The sequence below is a fragment of the Salvelinus namaycush genome, chromosome 13 (genome assembly GCF_016432855.1).
Source record: "Salvelinus namaycush isolate Seneca chromosome 13, SaNama_1.0, whole genome shotgun sequence".
Taxonomy (NCBI): Eukaryota; Metazoa; Chordata; class Actinopteri; order Salmoniformes; family Salmonidae; genus Salvelinus; species Salvelinus namaycush.
Window position 1 is genome coordinate 23,018,379 of NC_052319.1, and position 16,035 is coordinate 23,034,413.

The following is a 16,035-nucleotide window of genomic DNA, read 5'->3' on the forward strand; positions in this document are numbered from 1 at the left end:
CAATTCATTTGCATTTGTTTACAAATCTCATATCTATAAAACCACGGTCAAGGTGTAAATAGACATGCAGCAAACAAGTATAAAAGTTGTACTAGGTAACAATGTGTACCTAAATGATTACCTAAATACATATGTATTAATGTGCACTTGTATTGGAAGAATGCCAATACAAGTGTACATTGTTAAGCAAATTATTTTTACAACTCAATTATTTACTGTTGTATGTTATAATAATCTAAATTTAAAAGGCACTCGCACATCTGAGCTATCTTTGTTGCAGGTGCATGGTAACAGTTGAATAAGATGAGAAAAAAGAAGAAACCCACACACTGCTCTTGCTAGTATCACTACTCTTTATTAAGCTTTACGTATCGGCCTCAAGGCCTTTGTCAGAGCTTTTGTGTGTGTTCACAACCTGTACCCCTACGTAGACACTACTTTACCCACATACGTTCAATGTATCAAATGGGGTTGGAGTCGATGGTAAATAAGCAAGTGTTACCAAATATAAAAATGTGCATTTCATTTATTTAACCAGGTAGGCCAGTTGAGAACAAGTTCTCATTTACAACTGCGACCTGGCCAAGATAAAGCAAAGCAGTGCAACAAAACTGTCACGACTTCAGCCGAAGTCGGTCCCTCTCCTTGTTCGGGCAGCGTTCGGCGGTCGACGTCTCCTGTCTTCTAGCCATCGCCGCTCCACCTTTCATTTTCCATTTGTTTTGTCTTGTTTCCCCGCACACCTGGTTCACATTCCCTCATCAGACTAAATGTATATTACCCTCTGCTTCCCCCATGTCTGTGTGTGGAATTGTTCTTTGTGTAGGGTGTTACGCTATAGGCTGGCTGTAACGGCAGTCTAGCTCTTCCTCCTCCTCAGACGAGGAGAGGCGAGAAGGATCGGAGGACCAATGTGCAGCGTGGTAAGTTTCCATAATTTAATGACATGAAAACTAGACAAGAATACAAAACAACAAACGTACTAACCGTCACAGTCCCCTGTGGCACAAACACTGACACAGGAGACAACCACCCACAAATCCCCAACACAAAACAAGCCACCTATATATGATTCTCAATCAGGGACAACGATTGACAGCTGCCTCTGATTGAGAACCATATTAGGCTGAACACAGAAACAGACAAACTAGACACACAACATAGAATGCCCACCCAGCTCACGTCCTGACCAACACTAAAACAAGCACAACACATAAGAACTCTGGTCAGGACGTTACAGTACCCCCCTCCTGAGGTGCGGACTCCGAACGCACCCCTAAAACTCAAGAGGAGGGTCTGGGTGGGCATCTGTCCGCGGTGGCGGCTCCGGCGCAGGACGAGGACACCACTCCACCATTGTCTTTGTCCCCCTCCTTAGCGTCCTTTGAGTGGCGACCCTCGCCCCCGTCCCTGGTCTAGGAACCTTCACAAAGGTCCCCCCTAGATATAGAAGACAGCTCAGGACAGAGAGGTAGCTCAGGACAGAGAGGCAGCTCAGGACAGAGGGGCAGCTCAGGACAGAGGGGCAACTCCGGACTGAAGGGCAGCTCCGGACTAGGGGCAACTCCGGACTGAGTGGCAGCTCCGGACTGAGTGGCAGCTCCGGACTGAGTGGCAGCTCATGACTGAAGGGCAGCTCATGACTGAAGGGCAGCTCATGACTGAAGGGCAGCTCATGACTGAAGGGCAGCTCATGACTGGAGGGCAGCTCATGACTGAAGGGCAGCTCATGACTGGAGGGCAGCTCATGACTGGAGGGCAGCTCATGACTGGAGGGCAGCTCATGACAGGAGGGCAGCTCATGACTGGAGGGCAGCTCATGATTGGAGGGCAGCTCATGACTGGAAAACAGCTCATGACTGGAAGGCAGCTCTGGCAGCTCCTGACTGGCTGGCGGCTTTGGCAGCTCCTGACTGGCTGGCGGCTCTGGCAGCTCCTGACTGGCTGGCGGCTCTGGCAGCTCCTGACTGGCTGGCGGCTCTGGCGGCTCCTGACTGGCTGGCGGCTCTGGCGGCTCCTGACTGGCTGGCGGCTCTGGCGGCTCCTGACTGGCTGGCGGCTCTGGCGGCTCCTGACTGACGGACGGCTCTAGCGGCTCCTGACTGACGGGCGGCTCTGACGGCTCGGGACAGACGGGCGGCTCTGACGGCTCGGGACAGACGGGCGGCTCAGATGTCGCTGGGCAGACGGATGGCTCAGATGGCGCTGGGCAGACGGATGGCTCAGACGGCGCTGGGCAGACGGATGGCTCAGACGGCGCTGGGCAGACGGATGGCTCAGACGGCGCTGGGCAGGCAAGCAGCTCAGACTGCGCTGGGCAGACGAGCAGTGCAGGCGGCGTTGGGCAGACGGCCGACTCTGACCTGCTGAGGCGCACAGTAGGCCTGGTGCGTGGTGCCGGAACTGGTGGTACCGGACTGGAGACACGCACCTCAAGGCTAGTGCGGGGAGCAGGAACGAACAGGGCACACTGGACTCTCGAGGTGCACTATAGGCCTGGTGAGTGGTACCGGAACTGGAGGTACTGGGCTGGAGACACGCACCACAGGGAGAGTGCGTGGAGGAGGAACAGGGCTCTGGAAACGCACTGGAAACCTGGTGCGTGGTGTAGGCACTGGTGGTACTGGGCTGGGGTGGGAAGGTGGCCCCGGATATACCGGACCGTGCAGGCGTACTGGCTCCCTTGAGCACCGAGCCTGCCCAACCTTACCTGGTTGAATGCTCCTCGTACCCGTCCAGTGCGGGGAGGTGGAATAACCCGCACTGGGCTGTGTTGGCGAACCGGGGACACCATGCGTAAGGCTGGTGCCATGTACACCGGCCCGAGGAGACGTACTGGAGGCCAGATATGTTGAGCCGGCTTCATGGCACTTGGCTCAATGCTCAATCTAGCCCGGCCAGTGCGGGGAGGTGGAATAACCCGCACCGGGCTATGCACACGTACAGGAGACACCGTGCGCTCTTCCGCATAACACGGTGTCTGCCCGTACTCCCGCTCTCCACAGTAAGCATGGGAAGTGGGCGCAGGTTTCCTACCTGCCTTCGCCACACTACCCTTTACCCCCCCCCAAGAAATGTTTGGGATTTCTTCTCGGGTTTCCGTGCTAGCCGCGTACCTTCATAACGCCGGTTCCTCTCTCCGGTTGCCTCTGCTCTCCTAGCTGCCTCCAGCTGTTCCCATGGGAGGCGATCCTTTCCAACCTTAGCCCAGGGTCCTTTACCGTTCATAATTTCCTCCCATGTCCAGGAGTCCTGTGTAGTGGGCCGCTGCTGCTGCCCGTAGCCACGCTGCTTGGTCCGAGTTAGGTGGGTGGTTCTGTAACGGCAGTCTAGCTCTTCCTCCTCCTCAGACGAGGAGAGGCGAGAAGGATCGGAGGACCAATGTGCAGCGTGGTAAGTTTCCATAATTTAATGACATGAAAACTAGACAAGAATACAAAACAACAAACGTACTAACCGTCACAGTCCCGTGTGGCACAAACACTGACACAGGAGACAACCACCCACAAATCCCCAACACAAAACAAGCCACCTATATATGATTCTCAATCAGGGACAACGATTGACAGCTGCCTCTGATTGAGAACCATATTAGGCTGAACACAGAAACAGACAAACTAGACACACAACATAGAATGCCCAACCAGCTCACGTCCTGACCAACACTAAAACAAGCACAACACATAAGAACTCTGGTCAGGACGTTACACTGGCTTGCGCTAGGTTTGTTTCAAACCTAGGTTTGTTTGTTTTGTTCATGTTACCGTTGTCGTGTCTTTGGCTATGCCGGATTAAGTGATATGACATGTTATTCTATAAAATCCTTTCTCCGTAATAACTATTACCTGATTGAGCTAATCATGTAAATGTAATTAACTAGAAAGTCGGAGCACCACGAAAGAATATTTATAGAGCTGTTATCTTCCGAATAAACTCTTAAAAGACCTAATAATATTTTACATCAATAGCAGTCAATATTAATCGTCATCTGAAAGTTATAAATTCCTGGTTATCTTCACGAACCCTGGCTAACAAGTTGAATCAGCAATACAAAATAGGGTTTAATTATTTATTTACTAAATACCTAACCAATCACACAGAATTACATATACCTTGATTACAAATTACGTCATAAAGGAAAACATCCCTAGCGGGCGGAACAGATATGACAGCTGGTTACACAAAAGAAAAGGGGGCTGGGTTTGAGTGAAAGAGCGGGAAGACTTGAGGAACATAGAAAGAAGCCATGCTATCATAAATACAGTATCCTATGCATTCTAAATTACCGCCCATTTGGAAAAGGAAAATGCAATCGATATTTACTCTGAGCTGCGATCGGTAGGTTGGTGGTAGATGGAAGGCCGTGTTGCCCAACCGAGTCCTTTGTCCTTGAAGAATGTCTCTGCTGGTAAATTGAATACGTTGTAGTAACGTCGTTGTGTGGTAGACGGGATACTCTGTTCTTTCCTAGCCCGCGTTTGTAGCTGCTGTTGCAAACTCACAGCTAGGAGGTATCACTTCTGGAGTGAATAAGAGTGCAAAGTTCATAACATTCGCAACCAAAGCTCACGCTGAGGTTGGCTTAGTTCTGTAGTTGACATGTTAGTCCCTTTTAACGCAAAGGCTGCAGACCACAGGTACTTGGAACCGGAGGTTCAGTTTTCGTCAAAGGCTTATATAGTGGAGGGAGAAATTGGGTGTGTTTCATAATTTACAACCTATGTCTCTTCACGTGGGCGGGCCACTGAGTCGGGCCTAATTCACTCTTGAAAACCCAATTCTCACAATTTAGAAGCTAAAATCACATTTCATCCCATCACAAATAATTTCATATTTAAACATTTGAATTGAACAACAATTCCATGTGAATCCGATAACTCTGATGTGTAGACTTTCCACTGTAGAGTTTGTCATTCTATCATTGATGAGAATGTGCCAGATGACAACCGAACTGACATAATATACATTAGGTACCACCGCATATGTTCAATTGGTCGGATTACCAGAATATAGTTGTTTCCCCCCACCTTTCTGATGTTCCCAGAATCTCTATGTTAACAAAGGGATTTTCAAGTTTCACATCAGTAGGGTAGAGAGAGGGAAAAAGGGGGGCAGAGGTATTTATGACTGTCATAAACCTACCCCCAGGCCAACGTCATGACACCGTGGTTGTGCTTTGTGCTGCCTCGCCTGTGCCTTCGGGCCAGGGTATATATTAATGTTCTCCTGTTATCACCAATCTCTGCTCTCCTGCGACTGACTTCCCGGCAACCAGTTACTCCACCCGGCTCTTTTAGGACGTGAGAGGGTGTCCGCCCTCGTCTCGTGCCTCTCGGGGAAAGCCCTGGAGTGGGCAAACGCCGTGTGGGTAGAAGGAGATGCGGCGCTGGACCACTTCGAGGTGTTTGCTCGCCGCATCCTGGCAGTCTTCGACCACCCGCCCGAGTGTAGAGCGGCGGGTGAACGTCTCTTCCACCTGAGGCAGGGGACGAGGAGCGCCCAGGAGTTCGCCCTGGACTTCCGGACCCTGGCCGCCGGAGCGGGATGAAACGACAGGGCCCTGATCGACCACTACTTGGGTCAAACGTTTCGGGTAGCCTTCCACAAGCTTCCCACAATAAGTTGGGTGAATTTTGGCCCATTCCTCCTGACAGAGCTGGTGTAACTGAATCAGGTTTGTAGGACTCCTTGCTCGCACACACTTTTTCAGTTCAGCCCACAAATTTTCTATAGGATTGAGGTCAGGACTGTGTAGTGGCCACTCCAATACCTTGACTTTGTTGTCCTTAAGCCATTTTGCCACAACTTTGGAAGTATGCTTGGGGTCAATGTCCATTTGGAAGACCCATTTGCGACCAAGCTTTAACTTCCTGACTGATGTCTTGAGATGTTGCTTCAATATATCCACATACTTTTAATTACTCATGAAGTCATCTATTTTGTGAAGTGCACCAGTCCCTCCTGCAGCAAAGCAACCCCACAACATGATGCTGCCACCCCCATGCTTCACGGTTGGGATGGTGTTCTTCGGCTTGCAAGCCTCCCCCTTTTTCCTCCAAGCATAACGATGGTCATTATGGCCAAACAGTTCAATTTTTGTTTCATCAGACCAGATGACATTTCTCCAAAAAGTATGATCTTTGTCCCCATGTGCAGTTGCAAACCGTAGTCTGGCTTTTTTATGGCGGTTTTGGAGCAGTGGCTTCTTCCTTGCTGAGCGGACTTTCAGGTTAGGTCGATATAGGACTCGTTTTACTCTGGATGTAGATACTTTTGTACCTGTTTCCTCCAGGATCTTCACAAGGTCCTTTGCTGTAGTTTTGGGATTGATTTGCACTTTTCGCACCAAAGTACGTTCATCTCCAGGAAACAGAACGCCTCTCCTTTCTGAGCGGTATGATGGCTGCGTGGTCTCATGGTGTTTATATTTGCAGACTATTGTTTGGACAGATGAACATGGTACCTTCAGGTGTTTGGAAATTGCTCCCAAGGATGAACCAGACTTTTTCTGAGGTCTTGGCTGATTTCTTTTGATTTTTCCATGATGTCAAGCAAAGAGGCACTGAGTTTGAAGGTAGGCCTTGAAATACATCCACAGGTACACCTCCAATTGACTCAAATTATGTCAATTAGCCTATCAGAAGCTTCTAAAGCCATGATGTCATTTTCTGGAATTTTCCAAACTGTTTAAAGGCACAGTCAACTTAGTGTATGTAAACTTCTGACCAACTGGAATTGTGATAAAGTGAATTATAAGTGAAATAATCTGTCTGTAAACAATTGTTGGAAAAATTACTTGTGTCATGCTCAAAGTAGATGTCCTAACCGACTTGCCAAAACTATATTTTGTTAACAAGACATTTGTGGAGTGGTTGAAAAACAAGTTTTAATGACTCCAACCTAAGTGTATGTAAACTTCCGACTTCAACTGTATATACACAGGAAAGATCATACATCGTTTACTAATCATGTCATGAAAAGCCCTTAGTGGGCTAACCCTATATGACGGCTGGTTACACAAAGGAAGGGGGTTGGGTTTGAATGAAAGAGTGGGAAGACTGAGGGACAAAGGGATTGGGTCTTTATCGAACCTTGGCTGATGTACGAGCAGTCCCACTATAGAGGCAGGCAGATGTACATGAGGCCCGGAGAGCACAGGAGCTTCAGAGATATGGGCATGGGAATGGGAAGCATGAGCTTCATGAGCATGAGGTGTATCATGGACAGCATGTCTATGTAATTTCCTCAAATGGTGAATAAAAATTGTTGATTAAATTCATTTTAAAATGTTAACAATGCTCGTATTTTTTTTCTCTTTCTTTTACTCAGGGCAATTCAGCTTTAAGCATTTCACTATTTCACTCCCTACATTTAACATTTAAATGGTTCTGTATAGATATGATTGTGTACAATAGATGCATGCTGGATGGAAAGTGATATCCAATGATATCTCAGATCTTTAATTTAGAATAGATTACTCGATCCTGCAATGTTATTTTGCAATGCACAATTAAGTATTTACAAAGTAAGATAAGAGTCATCTAAAACAATACTTATATGGTGAAATGAAGGCTAGCACAAATTAATTTGCATTTGTTTACAAATCTTACATTTTCACAACTCATTTACTTGATTGCACAATCGGAGAGCCCAGCCAACAGCAAGTTGCAGTAATCCAGACGGGAGATGACAAGTACCTTGTCGTGACTTGACTTTAACATTATATGAAGACTGTTATTTATCTAATTGACTACCTGTATATTTGTTACCTGATTAAATTAATCATGTAACAATTAAGTCATTAGGATCTGTGGCACCAAGAGAGTGGTTCTTTAAAGAGTAACCATCTAACCTATCACATCTATAAACAATCAACTTATTAACATAACCTTGTATCATGTCACCATTCTGAACAGTCGTAACCTCCTTGTGTCATATCTGCTCCTGCTACGCCCTCTGGTTTTCATCCGGTGTCTTCTTGACCTGCAGTTACTCCCTCTGTACACTCTCTTCCTCTCTCTCTCTGTGTTATTGTGTTTGGAGACAGGTGTGCTGGAGTCAGAGCAGATCCCTACCAGCTGCAACTCATTCCATAATCAAGACCTCTACAAATACTCAGTCCTGCCACTTCCACTCTGCCAGATTGTAATCTCTGCTCAGTCAGTTCATGATTCTAGCCATTTATGATTATTCAAGATCCTGTTACTCTGTTGTGCCTGTTTCCATGCCTGACACCGTTTATCCTCTCATTGCAGTTTACCGCTCTGTCTCTGGCTCCAGTTCCACATCTCACCACCCAACTACCTTGCTCTGGATTTTACTCACCACCACTACCTTGGATTCCCCTCAGGACCTGTTCACCCTGTTCTACTCAGCTAACTCCAACCTCAGTCTCCACATCTGTTTTTTCTGCAACTCACCCGAGCTCCCCGGATCTGCACTCCATATCTCCCTGTGTAACAATAAATATTTTGGTTCATTCATCTCTGTTTCCTCATCTGAGTCTGCTCTTGGGTTCCCGTGTCGCTCTGCTTAACACCTTGCATCTGCAAAAACCCAAGCCTTACTTATGATTCAGTTCTACACGTTGGTTTAATAATTTTTTACTAGCTAATTAAATGGGAACACAGGATAAACACACACACTTTGCACCGATTGACTGGAAGCTTAATACGCTGAAAACAGGTCCTTAGTGCACTGGTTCTCCATCCTGGTCCTGGGGACCCAAAGTGGTGCACATTTTTGTTTTTGCCCTAGCACTACACAGATTCAAATTATCAACTCATCAAAAGGCTTTGATTTGACTCAGGTGTGTAGTGCTAGGGCAAAAACAAAAATGTGCACCCCTGCGGGTCCCCAGGCTTGAGAACCACTGCCCTAGCGGAATGACAACATGGATACTTGTTGATGGAGAGAGGGACAGAGACACTTAACATTGCCTCATTCAGAAACTACTCTCACCTACAATAACCATATACTTTACACACGAACCTCCACCCGCTTTGAGCAACAAATAATGTATTTACCTGAAATGCTTTGGTTCGCCTGGGATCTCTTAGTGAACGGGGCAGCCTTGGAAAGGCGGCACGCTTGTAAGGATCTGATTGTCCGAAATGGTTCCAACAACTCTTCTACTGTTGTCCTTCATAGTTGTCTGGTAACCAGTGACTTGTTGTGTAGGCCTGAACAGAACTACAGAGTTGATTTTCCTTCCATTCGCTCTTGAAGATGCTTCTTTGAAGATAGGCTAGCCAGCCGTATCGATGGTTCCCCAATAGGTTGATGATAGTAGCGTAATATGATGGTTTGAGCAGAGTAACAGGATGGTCCTTCTTCGAAAGCGAATTTAACCTTTCATTGCTACCCATCCCGGATCCGGGAGCATCCTCATCAAAAAAGCTGACTAGCATAGCCTAGCGCGACAGGGATATCATATAATATAATTTTCATGAAATCACAAGTCCAATACAGCAAATGAAAGATAAACATCTTGTGAATCCAGCCATCATTTCCGATTTTTTTTATGTTTTACAGCGAAAACACAATATGTATTTCTATTAGCTAACCACAATAGCAAAAGACTCAACCGCATATTTTCACCATTTTTCTACCGCATAGGTAGCTATCACAAAACCGACCAAATAGAGATATAATTAGTCACTAACCAAGAAACAACTTCATCAGATGACAGTCTTATAACATGTTATACAATAAATTTATGTTTTGTTCGAAAATGTGCATATTTGAGGTATAAATCATAGTTTTACATTGCTGCTACCATCAAAAATATCACCAAAGCAGCCAGAATAATTACAGAGAGCAACGTGAAATACCTAAATACTCATCATAAAACATTTATGAAAAATACATGGTGTACAGCAAATGAAAGATAAACATCTTGTGAATCCAGCCAATATTTCCGATTTTTTAAGTGTTTTACAGCGAAAACACAATATAGCATTATATTAGCTTACCACAATAGCCAAACACACAAATGCATTTATTAGCAGCAAAAGGTAGCGATCGCAAAAACCAGCAAAAGATATAAAATTAATCACTAACCTTGACCAACTTCATCAGATGACAGTCTTATAACATCAGGTTATACAATACACTTATGTTTTGTTCGAAAATGTGCATATTTAGAGCTGCAAACCGTGGTTATACATTGTGAATATGTAGCATCGATTCACCAAATTGTCCGGAGCTATTTTGGACACACCTAATCTGACCAAAGAACTCATCATAAACTTTACTAAAAAATACATGTTGGACAGCAAATGAAAGATACACTAGTTCTTAATGCAACCGCCGTGTTAGATTTTTAAAAATAACTTTACCATAACAAACAGCTTACGTTATAGCGAGACAGCGCCCGCCAAAACGCGGATAATAGGACTCAACATTTTCCACAGAAATACGAAATAACATCATAAATTGTTCTTACTTTTGCTGAGCTTCCATCAGAATCTTGTACAAGGAGTCCTTTGTCCAGAATAAATCGTTGTTTGGTTTTAGAATGTCGAATTCGCTCCACAAGGCTAGCCAATGTTGATGACGTTCCCAATTTCTCTCGACGCAGAGAACGGAAAACTCCAAAAGTCCCATTAAACGTTGAATAAACTGATGAAACTTGGTTGAAAAAACCTACTTGATGTTTTTCTAATATGTATCAAATAAAAACAAAGCCGGAGATATTAGCCGTGTATACCGAACGCTTATCATAAGACAATATGGAGGTGCTTCCCGCGCCTAGGTAGAGAAAGGAAATTCTGGACACGTCATTCCAAGAGCTCTTGTTCGACCTCAGATCAAGCTAGACACCCCATTCCACCTTCCACTGCCTGTTGACATCTAGTGGAAGGCGTATGCAGTGCATGCATATGTATAAATATAAGGCAATTCAATAGGCAGGCCCTGGAACAGAGCATCGTTTTCCGATTTTTCACTTCTTGTCTGGAAGTTTGCTGCAAAATGAGTTCTGTTTTACTCACAGATATAATTCAAACAGTTTTAGAAACTTGAGAGTGTGTTCTATCCAATAGTAATAATATGCATATTGTACGATCTAGAATAGAGTACGAGGCAGTTTAATTTGGGCACGATTTTTTCCAAAGTGGAAACAGCGCCCCCATATTGACAAGAAGTTAACTCCTTATGGCTGCAATCCCGTTAACGGGATCGATATGACAACAGCCAGTGTGTCATGTTCTGACCATAGTTCTTGTGTGTTTTGCTTGTTTTAGGTGTTGGTCAGGACGTGAGCTGGGTGGGCATTCTATGTTGTGTGTCTAGTTTGTCTGTTTCTATGTTTGGCCTAATATGGTTCTCAATCAGAGGCAGGTGTTTTGTGTTGTCTCTGATTGGGAATCATATATAGGTGGCTTGTTTTGTGTTGGGGTTTGTGGGTGGTTGTTTCCTGTCTTTGTGTTTTCTCTGCACCAGATAGGGCTGTATCGGTTTGCCACATTTGTTATTTTGTATCGTGTTAAGTGTTCACTGTTTATCGTTTTATTAAACATGTTGAGCACTGGCTACGCTGCGTGTTGGTCTGATCCCTGTTACACCCTCTCTTCTCGTGAAGAGAGGGAAGGCTGCCGTTACACAGTAAAAGTGCAGGGCGCCAAAATCAAACAACCGAAATCTCATAATTAAAATTCCTCAAACATACATGTATCTCATACCATTTTAAAGGTAATCTTGTTGTTAATCCCACCAAAGTAGAAATAGAGATAAAATTAATCACTAACCTTTGATGATCTTCATCAGATGACACTCATAGGACTTCATATTACACAATACATACACTGCTCAAAAAAATAAAGGGAACACTTAAACAACACAATGTAACTCCAAGTCAATCACACTTCTGTGAAATCAAACTGTCCACTTAGGAAGCAACACTGATTGACAATAAATTTCACATGCTGTTGTGCAAATGGAATAGACAAAAGGTGGAAATTATAGGCAATTAATAAGACACCCCCAAAAAAGGAATGGTTCTGCAGGTGGTGACCACACACCACTTCTCAGTTCCTATGCTTCCTGGCTGATGTTTTGGTCACTTTTGAATGCTGGCGGTGCTTTCACTCTAGTGGTAGCATGAGACGGAGTCTACAACCCACACAAGTGGCTCAGGTAGTGCAGTTCATCCAGGATGGCACATCAATGCGAGCTGTGGCAAAAAGGTTTGCTGTGTCTGTCAGCGTAGTGTCCAGAGCATGGAGGCGCTACCAGGAGAAAGGCCAGTACATCAGGAGACGTGGAGGAGGCCGTAGGAGGGCAACAACCCAGCAGCAGGACCGCTACCTCCGCCTTTGTGCAAGGAGGTGCACTGCCAGAGCCCTGCAAAATGACCTCCAGCAGGCCACAAATGTGCATGTGTCTGCTCAAACAGTCAGAAACAGACTCCATGAGGGTGGTATGAGGGCCCGACGTCCACAGGTGGGGGTTGTGCTTACAGCCCAGCACCGTGTAGGACGTTTGGCATTTGCCAGAGAACACCAAGATTGGCAAATTCGCCACTGGCGCCCTGTGCTCTTCACAGATGAAAGCAGGTTCACACTGAGCACATGAGCACATGTGACAGACGTGACAGAGTCTGGAGACGCCGTGGAGAACGTTCTGCTGCCTGCAACATCCTCCAGCATGACCGGTTTGGCGGTGGGTCAGTCATGGTGTGGGGTGGCATTTCTTTGTGGGGCCGCACAGCCCTCCATGTGCTCGCCAGAGGTAGCCTGACTGCCATTAGATACCGAGATGAGATCCTCAGACCCCTTGTGAGACCATATGCTGACACATGCACATTTGTGGCCTGCTGGAGGTCATTTTGCAGGGCTCTGGCAGTGCACTTCCTTGCACAAAGGCGGAGGTAGCGGTCCTGCTGCTGGGTTGTTGCCCTCCTACGGCCTCCTCCACGTCTCCTGATGTACTGGCCTGTCTCCTGGTAGCGCCTCCATGCTCTGGACACTACGCTGACAGACACAGCAAACCTTTTTGCCACAGCTCGCATTGATGTGCCATCCTGGATGAACTCCACTACCTGAGCCACTTGTGTGGGTTGTAGACTCCGTCTCATGCTACCACTAGAGTGAAAGCACCGCCAGCATTCAAAAGTGACCAAAACATCAGCCAGGAAGCATAGGAACTGAGAAGTGGTGTGTGGTCACCACCTGCAGAACCATTCCTTTTTTGGGGGTGTCTTACTAATTGCCTATAATTTCCACCTTTTGTCTATTCCATTTGCACAACAGCATGTGAAATTTATTGTCAATCAGTGTTGCTTCCTAAGTGGACAGTTTGATTTCATAGAAGTGTGATTGACTTGGAGTTACATTGTGTTGTTTAAGTGTTCCCTTTATTTTTTTGAGCAGTGTATATGTATTGTTCGATTAAGTTCATATTTATATCCAAAAACCTCCGTTTACATTGGCGACATGTTCAGAAATGCCTCCAAAATATCCGGAGAAATTGCAGAGCCACGTCAAATAACATAAATACTGATTTTGATGAAAGATACATGTTTTACATAGAATTAAAGATACACTTGTTCTTAATGCAACCGCTGTCAGATTTCAAAAAGCTTTACGGCAAAACACAATATTCAATAATCTGAAAACAGCGTTCAGCCACAAAAGCAAGCCATACAGTTACCCACCCAAATTGTGCAGTCAACAAAACTCATAAAAAGCATTAAAAATCTTCACTTACCTTTGCTGATCTTTGTCGGAATGCACTCCCAGGACTCCCACTTCCACAAGAAATGTTCCGTTTTTTTTCGGTAATGTCCATCATTTATGTCCAAATAGCTATTTTTGTTGCGTGTTTGGTATACAAATTCAACGTCAGGGAAGCGCGTTCCCTAAAACCTGACGAAATGTCCAAAAGTTCCGTAACAGTCCGTAGAAACATGTCAAACGATGTATTGAATCAATCTTTAGAATGTTTTTAACATAAATCTTGAATAACGTTCCAACTGGAGAATTACATTGACTTCAGATGAGCGATGGACCGGAGCTCCCTCTCATGTGAACGCGCATGGTCAAAGAATGGTCACCTCATGGCAGACCTGACTAATTCTCCTCTCATCCAGCCCCCCTTCACAGTAGAGTCATCAGACAAAGTTCTACAGACTGTAGAAGCCGTAGGAAGTGAAAACTCATCCATATCTCGCTGTGATACAAAACTGCCTGGGAGTGACAGAAATAGGGGAGGTAATTAGTGAAGTGATGGAGTCCAGGTGAGTCTCAATGGTTGTCAGAGCCAGTGATTAGTAAACCGGCAACATCGAGTACCGGCGAGGGAGTTGATGTGACAATACATGTTTTTATGACATCACAAAATAAAACAAAATGAGTGTTCTATAGATCACCTCTGACCATTCCCTACATTCTAAATATTGTTCCAATATTCAATTTTGAATGTGTTAGAGTTTCAGCTGGAAAAAGGTCTGTTGAGACAAAGCACATTCCTTTGGTGAATTTTGAGAGCACAGGTCTGGATCTTCTCCCTTGATTTACAACAAGATGTGAGTGTCAAATCCCACTAGTTCTATCCTACCCCCCTCTATGGGTGAAAGGGGGTATAGTTGAGTGTCATCTGCATAGCAATGATAGAGACCATGTAAGGATATGACAGAGCCGAGTCGCTTGGTGTATAGAGAGAAGAGGAGAGCACCTAGAACCAAGCCCTGTGGGACACCAGTAGTGAGTGTGTGGTCCAAACACAGATTCTCTCCATGTCACCTGGTAGGAGCAGCCTGCCAAGTAGGATGCGATCCAAGAAAGTGCAGAGCCTGAGACACCCAGCCCTGAGAGGGTGGAGAGGAGGATCTGATGGTTCCCGGTGTCAAAGGCAGTGGATAGAACTAGGAGGATGAGAACAGAGAGAGAGTCAGCTTTGGCAGTGCGGAGAGCCTCCGTAACACAGAAAAGCGCAGTCTCATTTGAGTAACCTGCCTTAACGCCTGACTCGAGTGATAGAATGTGGCTTTAGCAATGGATACAGAGGAAGAGAAGGTAGAGAGGGAGTGAAAGGATTATTGGTCCTCTGGAAGTTTAGTTTCTCAATTTTTGCTCAGCTGCCAGCAGCCCTGTTCTGTAAGCTCGCAATGAGTCACTCAGCCACAGGGCAGAGCCAGCCGGGTGGAAAGGGGGCAGTGCGAGTCATGGGATGCAGAAGGGAGGAGTAGGATCGAAGGGGCAAAATCAGGAGAAAGGAGGGAGGAGGATTTAGCCAAAGGGAGAGATGATAGGATAGTAGAGAGTAGTGAGAGAGTGAAGATTGTGATGGTGCATGACCATCTGGGTAGGGGCTGAGTGGCTAGGGTTGGAGGAAGGGAAGACAGAAAAGGAAACAAAGAAGTGATCAAAGACCTGGAGGGGGGTTGCACTGAGATTAGTAGGCAAACAGAGTCTAGTAAAGATTACGTCAAGGGTATTGCCTGCCTTGTGAGTTGGAGGGGATTGGGAAAGAGTGAGGTCAAAAGAGGCAAGGAGGGGTACGAGAGAGTTGGATAGAAATGAATCGAAGGCAGACGTCAGGAGGTTAGTCGCCCAGTACGAAAAGCGGTGAACCATCATCAGGAAATGATCTTCTCAAGGTGTCAAGCTCATTGAGAAACTCTCCAAGCGCACCTGGTGGGCGATAAATGACAATGTTAAGCTTGAGTGTTCAAGTGACAGCATGGAATTCAAATGAGCAAATGGACAGGTAAAAGGGGGAGAAAAGAGAAAATCTCCAGTTAAGAGAAATTAGTAGACCTGTACCACCACCTCGACAATCGTCAGATGAAGAAGGCAGCTGGAGTAGCAGTGATTTCTGGGGTGATCCATGTCTGTCAGGGCCAAAAGGTCAAGGGACTGAAGAGCAGCATAGGCTGAAATGAACTCGGCGTTCTTCGCAGATCGGCAGTTCCAAACACTTCCAGAGACCCGGATTCCACATGGGTTGTGTGCGCAGAGTACACAAAATTAGAAGGGTTGCAGCCAAGGGGTGGGGACCGTCTGTAAAGCCTACAGGGAGAGGAGCGAACAG